The sequence below is a fragment of the Rana temporaria genome, chromosome 1 (genome assembly GCF_905171775.1).
Source record: "Rana temporaria chromosome 1, aRanTem1.1, whole genome shotgun sequence".
Taxonomy (NCBI): Eukaryota; Metazoa; Chordata; class Amphibia; order Anura; family Ranidae; genus Rana; species Rana temporaria.
The window spans coordinates 482525439-482533398 of record NC_053489.1 but is presented as its reverse complement, the minus strand read 5'-3'; the positions used below and the strand labels follow the sequence as shown (position 1 = coordinate 482533398).

Genomic DNA, 7960 nt, shown 5'->3' with positions numbered 1-7960 from the left:
GGCATTCAAAATTTAGAACATGCTCTATTTTTTCTCGTAGTTTTTCTTGTGGTGAAAAACGGTCGTGTGTGGGCTTTAACGATTGGGGGGGAAAAAACGCACATGCTCAGAAGCAAGTTATGAGACGGGAGCACTCATTCTGGTAACTAGCGTTCGTAATGGAGATATCAAATTCGTCACGCTGTAACAGACTGAAAAGCACGAATCGTCTCCCACCAAACTTTTACTAACACGCGATAACATGAGATTAGCAAAAGCAGCCCGAAGGGTGGCGCCATTCGAATGGAACTTCCCCTTTATGGTGTCGTTGTACATGTTGTACGTCACCGCGCTTTGCTCAAGCATTTTTTTTTCACGATCGTGTGTATGCAAGGCAGGCTTGACAAGAATCATGTCGAGAAAAACGTTGTTTTTTTTTTCATGACATGAAAAACGGCCAAGAAAAAGCCAAGAAAAACGGCCAAGAAAGAGCCAAGAAAAATTAAGTTCAATGATTCTGAGCATGCGTGGGATTTTTGTTGCTTCGGAATTGCGTACAGACGATCTGAATTTCCGACAAGAACTTTTGTTGTCGGAAAATTTTGAGAACCAGCTCCCAAATTTTTGCTGTCGGAAATTCCGACAGAAAATGTCCGATGGAGCCTACACACGGTCGGAATTTCCGACAAAAAGCTCACATCGGACATTTGTTGTCGGAATTTCCGATCGTGTGTACTGTCTGCCCTCATGTTGTAAAGCACGGCGCAATTTGGCGCTATATAAATCCTGTATAATAATAATTGACCTTCGCCTGTTGTCATCCAGAATGAACCTGCGCCCATTATATTATACAGGATTTATATGACGCCAACAGTTTACGCAGTGCTATGCAGAATGGACATGTGCCCATCGTAGAATATGGACTGGTAGATAACAACCATGCAGATCAGAAGAGAATGCATAAAATGAGGATCAGGAATGATTAACATTTTTCTTTTTTGCACTTAAAGCGGTTGTATAGGGATTTTTTTAACTTTGACACACAGGTAAGTCTATAATAAGGCCTATAATAAGACTTACCTGTAGGTAAAAAAATATCTCCTAAACCACACATATCGCCGCAATCATTAGAGCTGTAACTTAAAATATGCAACCTGTAGAATTTAATCCTATGGAGAGTTTAAGGCCAGGTTCACACCTATGCGAATTGAGTGCGGCTTAAACCGCATCCAATTCGCAGAACATTTCAAAATACATTGTTTTCAATGAGGCTGGTTCACATATGTGCAAAGCATTCGCACTGCATATTGCCGCCAAACCGGGTGCGTTTTTTAGGTCTTGCGGTGCGGCTCAGGTGCGAATTCAGTACCATTATCTTCTATGGGTACGCAGCTGAATCGCAGAGTGTTCATTTCTCTTCAGTATTTCTGTCATTGAGCTCAATACACTTCCCCCTCCCCCTCCCAGGTCTCCAAATTCGCAGCTAAAATGCACCTAAAATGCAATGGATCTGCTGAACACTTCTCTTATCTCTCTGCAGAGATAAGAGAGCTGAAATTCGCACCGCACTAGTGTGATTCCGGCCTAAAGGGTAAAAGTTTGTCCCCATTCCACGAGCGGGCGCAATTTTGAAGCGTGACATGTTGGGTATCATTTTACTCTGCGTAACATTATCTTTCACAATATAAAAAAAAAAGTTGGGCTAACTTTACTGTATTTTTTTAATTAAAAAACATTGGCCCGGATTCAGAAAGGAGATACGACGGCGTATCTCCTGATACGCTGTCGTATCTCTGAGTGTGCGTGGTCGTAACTATGCGACTGATTCAGAGAATCAGTTACGCATTGATTTCCCTAAGATCCGACCGGCGTAAGTGTCTTACACCGTCGTATCTTAGGCTGCATATTTACGCTGCCCACTAGGTGGCGCTTCCGTATAGTTACGCAATGAATATGCTAATTAGGTAGATACGCCGATTCAGAAACGTACGTCCGGCAGGCGCATTTTTTTACGTCAGGCTTTTTTCGGCGTAAAATTACCCCTGCTATATGAGGCGTATCCTATGTTAAGTATGAACGACATTCCCGCGTCAAGTTTTCAAAATTTTACGTTGTTTGCGTAAGTCGTTCCCGAATAGGGCTGTACGTAAGTTACGTTCACGTCTAAAGCAATGACGATTTGCGGCGTAATTTCGAGCATGCGGGGTGTCAGACTGACACCCTGCAACAACGATCGCCGCGATGCGCGCCCCCGGGGGAGCGCAGCGGCTCAGAATCCTGAGGACGTCATATGACGTCCAGTCAGGATTCTACAACCACTTTGCCACCGTCAATCTGTCATTGGCGGGCGGCAAGTGGTTAAGTATGGACGTCGTTCCCCGCGTCAAATTTTGAATATTTTAAGTCGTTTGTGTAAGTCGTCCGTGAATGGGGCTGGACGGCATTTACGTTCACGTCGAAACCAATACGTCCTTGAGGAGTACTTTGGAGCAATGCACACTGGGATATTTCACGGACGGCGCATGCGCGGTTCGTGAAAAACGTCAATCATGTCGGGTCACAAGTTATTTACATAAAACACGCCCCCCTGTTCCAAACTTGAATTAGGCGGGCTTGCGCCGGCCTATTTACGCTACGCCGCCGCAACATACGGAGAAACTGCTTTGAGAATACAGCACTTGCGCGTCTAAGTTGCGGAGGCGTAACGTAAATCGGATACGTTACGCCCGCTCAAAGATACGCCGATCTACGAGAATCTGGCCCTTGGTTGGGGTTATGCTACCTTTTGGAACAATAAAGTGTGGGCACATAAGGACCTTTGGTATGGCGGTAGGTTTGCAGTAGTTTGGTTTTAAACCTCCAATTTTTTAGCGTTTGCTTTTTGCTTTTTTTAGGGGGGCATATATTTGTTAATGTAAAATGACAAAACCTTTTTTACCACTTCATTACTGGGCACTTAAACCCCCTTTCGTGCCCAGACCAATTTTCAGCTTTCAGCGCTGACGCATTTTGAATGACAATTGCGCGGTCATACAACACGGTACCCAAATTATATTTTTATCATTTTTTTCCCAAATAGAGCTTTCTTTTGGTGGTATTTGATCATCTCTGCGATTTTTATTTTTTGCGTTATAAAAAAAAAAGACAGAAAATGATGAAAAAAAAACACAATATTTTTTACTTTTTGTTATAATAATATCCCAATTTTAAAAAAAAAAAAAAATTTCCCTCGGTTTAGGCCGATACGTATTCTTCTACATATTTTTGTTAAAAAAAATTGCAATAAGCGTATATTGATTGGTTTGCGCAAAAGTTATAGCGCCTACAAAATAGGGGATAGATTTATGATTAATTTTTTTTTTACTAGTAATGGCGGCGATCTGCGATTTTTTTTGTCAGGCCTTCGATATTGCGGCGGACGTATCGGACACTTTTGACACAATTTTGGGACCATTCACATTTATACATCGATCAGTGCTATAAAAATGCACGAATTACTGTATAAATGTGACTGGCAGTGAAGGTGTTAACACTAGGGGGTGAGGAAGGGGCTAAATGTGTATCCTGGGTGTGTTCTAACTGTGTGGGGGGAGGGGACTGACTGGGGGAGGTGACCGATGCTGTGTCCCTATGTACAAGGGACACAGATCGGTCTCCTCTCTCCCTGACAGGACGTGGAGCTCTGTGTTTACACCCCATCATTACACACAGAGCTCCACGTCCCTGCTGTCACCGCAATCGCGGGTACCTGGAGGACATTGCGGCCGCCAGGCACACTTATCGGCTTCCCAGAGATGCGGGGCACGTTGTTTCCCTGCTGCGCGCCCCCAGCGGCGCGCCCGGGAATGTCAACAACAGGAAGTCCACTCGGCACTTGAGAGCCGCACTGTGGACGTCTTTCGTCTATGCGGATCTCAAGTGGTTAATAAAAATTATTTGAAAAAAAAAAAAAAAGAATTGATTTGTGTGAAAGTTTTATAGCATCTACAAACTATGGTATATAGCTTGGAATTTATGCAGCTATAACACTATACTGGTAATTAGGGTTGTCCCGATACCGATACCAATATCGGTACCGATACTGAGCATTTGCGCCCCCAATGCCAGATCCGATACTCCCCCCCCCCGCCGCATACCGCAACGTCGCCGCCTAGTTAATCAGCGCGGAGAACATTACAGCTTTCATTTGAATAGCTGTGTGTTCCGCGCCGCGTATAGACACTCCCCCTTGCTGGGTTTGGACGGGTGATCTGTCCATCAGGGTGCAGATCACCCGTCCAATCCGAGCAAGGGGGAGTGTCTATACGCGGCGCGGCGGGGAACACGCAGCTTTTCAAATGAAAGCTGTAATGTTCCCCGCACGCGGATTAACTAGGCGGCGGCGTCTAGGTATGGGGAGACATGGCTGCATCTGTGGGGGGACATGCTGCATCTGTGGGGGACATGACTGCATATGTGGGGGGACATGGCTGCATCTGTGGTGGACATGGCTGCATCTGTGGGGGACATGGCTGCATTTGGGGACACATTTAAAAAAAAGTATCGGTATTCGGTATCGGCGAGTACTTGAAAAAAAGTATCGGTACTTGTACTCGGTCCTAAAAAAGTGGTATCGGGACAACCCTACTGGTAATGGTGGTGATCAGCGACTTGTTGGGTAATATGAAATTTTGGTCCTTTTTTATTTTTTCACACAAATAGTTTTCTCTTGGTGGTATTTAATCACCTCCTGAGTTTATTTTTTGCACTATAAATGAAAAAACAACGAAAATGTTGTGAAAAAAATAAAAAAAATTTTTTCTTTGTTATAAAATTTTGCAAATTAGTAATTTTTCTCATAAATTTTGGTCAAAATGTATTCTGCTAAATATCTTTGGTAAAAAAATAACCCAAATCGGTGTATATAATTTGGTCTTTGTGAAAGTTATAGGCCTCATTCACACGGGGCGGATCCATTGCCACGGAGTCCGCCAGCTCAGCGGGAGACTTCTCCGTTGATCTCCGCTGAGCCGGCGGATGACAAGGTCCCTTTCTGCTCACTGAGCGGGGAGGGGCTTGTCGAGCGCCACTGCTTGCTATGGAGAGATCGGACGAAAAGGACAGCATGTCCGTTTTCATCAGATCTCAACCTCTCCGATCCGCCAGGACGGATGGCGAATGTATCGCCATACATCTGATTTTAGCGGATCGGATGTCAACGGACATGGTCACTGCTGACATCCGACGCTCCACAGACTTGCATGGAGCGTCCGTTCATGGTCCGCCGAAAAAACTGACAGGTGTGAAAGGGGCCATAGAGTCTACAACAGGGATCCTCAAACTACGGTCCTCCAGCTGTTGCAGAACTACACATCCCATGAGGCATTGTAAAACTCTGACATTCGCAGACATGACTAGGCATGATGGGAATTGTAGTTCCTGAACAACTGGAGGGCCATAGTTTGAAGATCCATGGTGTACAATCTATGGTGCCAATCACTGAAAATTGATAACACCTGATGTACTGATGGCCTATCTAATTTCTTGAGGCACTAAGGCCATACACGGGTCGAATTTCGAAATCATTTTTGTTCTTTTCACACCATTAGTGGGCTGCGGCAACAGCCAATTTTTGTACGGCCATTGAATTTTAATAATCGGACATGTTGGATTTTTTTTTTAAAAAACTAACGATTTTCTAATAAATGATGGGAGAATCGTGCGAGAAATGTAATCGAAAAAGAAATGCGCATGTGCAAGAAAAAGAAAATTCCCAGAAATAAAAGCAGACTCCCAGACACAAATCATTTTCTGTAGGAACATGAGGTGAAATTGAAGGTTTGGTTGGTCGAATTTCGAAATCAATGGTGGCGTCATCAAAACACAAAACGCACAAATTTTCTGATTTTTGAAAAGAAAATTCTTTTGAAATTCGACCATCTAACAAACCAGGAAAATACAAATACCCCCCAAATGACCCCTTTTTGAAAAGTAGACCTTCCAAAGTATTTAGTAAGAGGCATGCTGAGTTTTTTGAAGTTGTAATTTTTTCCCCACAATTCCTTGCAAAATTAAGATTTTATTTCACAAAATTGTCACATTAACAGGTTATTTCTCACACATGGCATATTCATAACCACAAATTACACCCCAAAATACATTCTACTCCTCCTGAGTATGGTGATACACACGTGTGAGACTTTTACACAGCGTGGCCACATACAGAGGCCCAACATGCAGGGAGCACCTTCAGGCGTTCTAGGAGCATAAATTACACTCTCTTTTTTTTTCTTGCATGCGCCGTAGACATCGGTGGCCGTTTTTTGAAAAATATCTCCTTAACCGTGTAGGTTAAGGAGATATTTCTTGCACCTACAGGTAAGCCTTGATTAAGGCTTACCTGTAGGTCTAAGTGGTCTGTAAGGGTTTACAACCACTTTAAATATTCTTGAACTCAGCATATGTTGTTATTTCCCAGGGATGGCGGCATATCATAGAATCGCCTCTAGGGGTCCTCTGTTATGAATTTCCAATCCTCTATATCAGTGGTCATCAACCTGTCCTCAGGGTCCACTAACAAGCACACAACACATCACAGGTGATATCATTAGCTGCTCAGTGATTTCGGTATTCTAGTCTAGTATTCAGGTCTGGTTCGCACTGGTACGATTTAAGATGTCAAATCGGCGGCATTTGCCGGCGCTGCACGATTTTAAAAAGTAGTTCCTGTACTACTTTTTGCGATTTGGGAAACCTGCACAGATGTCTCTGAATTCGGGACTGCGGCGGGAGTGAAATCGTGCGAGTTCAGCTGAACTCGCACGGCTTCACTCCGCAGCCCAGTGTGAACCTGGGCTCTAGGTAATACATAAAACCTGGCCTGTTAGTGGGCCCTGAGGACAGGGTTGATGACCGCTGCTATACGTTATTGGGGATTGCTGGGTCTCAGGAGACTCTCGTAGTGTATTACCATTATATAACGTATTTATTAAAAAGAAACGTGTTACGTCACTGTCACGTGACTTTTTCAGGGGATAATGGAGGGTAAATGGAAGTGTCTTTTTTATAGCATGTTAAAGCGGTTGTATACCCGCACAATTTAATTAAATTTTTAAAACCTGTAAGGCAAAAGCATAATAAACTAGTATGCACCACATACTAGTTTATTATGAAATACTTACCTTAGAACGAGGGTTGGCATCTGATTCCAGTCACCGCTGAGGGAGCTGACATTTTTCCCTTGGCGTGTCTTCCGGGTTCGCAGCTCCGGCGCTGTGAGTGGCCGGAGCTGTGATTACATCACTCCCGCCCATGCGCACGGGTGACTTCTTACCGGCAAGGTTCGGCAGCATCGCCGGACATCACAGAGCATGCACTGCTGACAGCAGCTGCATGCAAAGTGAATATCTCCTGAACAGTACAGGTTTAGGATATATATATATATAATATATATATATATATATATATATAAATATATATATATATATATATTATATATATATATATATATATATTGCCTACAGCTAAGCCTTAGCACATTAATGGAGCAGAGGATTCATCTGTGCGTTTCATAATTGTGTACTGGTGGTGTACTAATATGTTTTTTTTTTTTTTTTTAAATCCTTGAGTTCTGCTTTAAAAGAAAATAAATGCTTGAAATATATCACTCTGTGTGTAATGCATCTATATAAATACAAGTTTAACTCTTTAAATTGAATTACTGAAATAAACTTTTTGATGATGTTCAAATTTTATGAGATGCACCGGTATACAGTCCTTTGAAAAAGTATTCATACCCCTTGAAGTTTTTCACATTTTGTCCTGTTACAACCAAAAACGTAAATGTATTTTATTGGGGGTTTTATGTGATAGACCAACACAGTCCACCTGTGTGTAACTTCTTAATGTTCCTCTAGATGTGCAAAGCTGGTAGAGACACCCCCATAAAAATTGCAGTAAAAAGGGGGATTCGACAAAGTATTGACTCCGGGGGGCGCCATAC

General features: G+C 43.0%; 1 protein-coding gene across 1 annotated transcript in view; it reads right to left on the bottom strand.

Annotated features, from left to right (window-relative positions):
• Nucleotides 1-7960, bottom strand: part of CENPE (centromere protein E) — a 176040-nt gene that overhangs the window by 47098 nt on the left and 120982 nt on the right.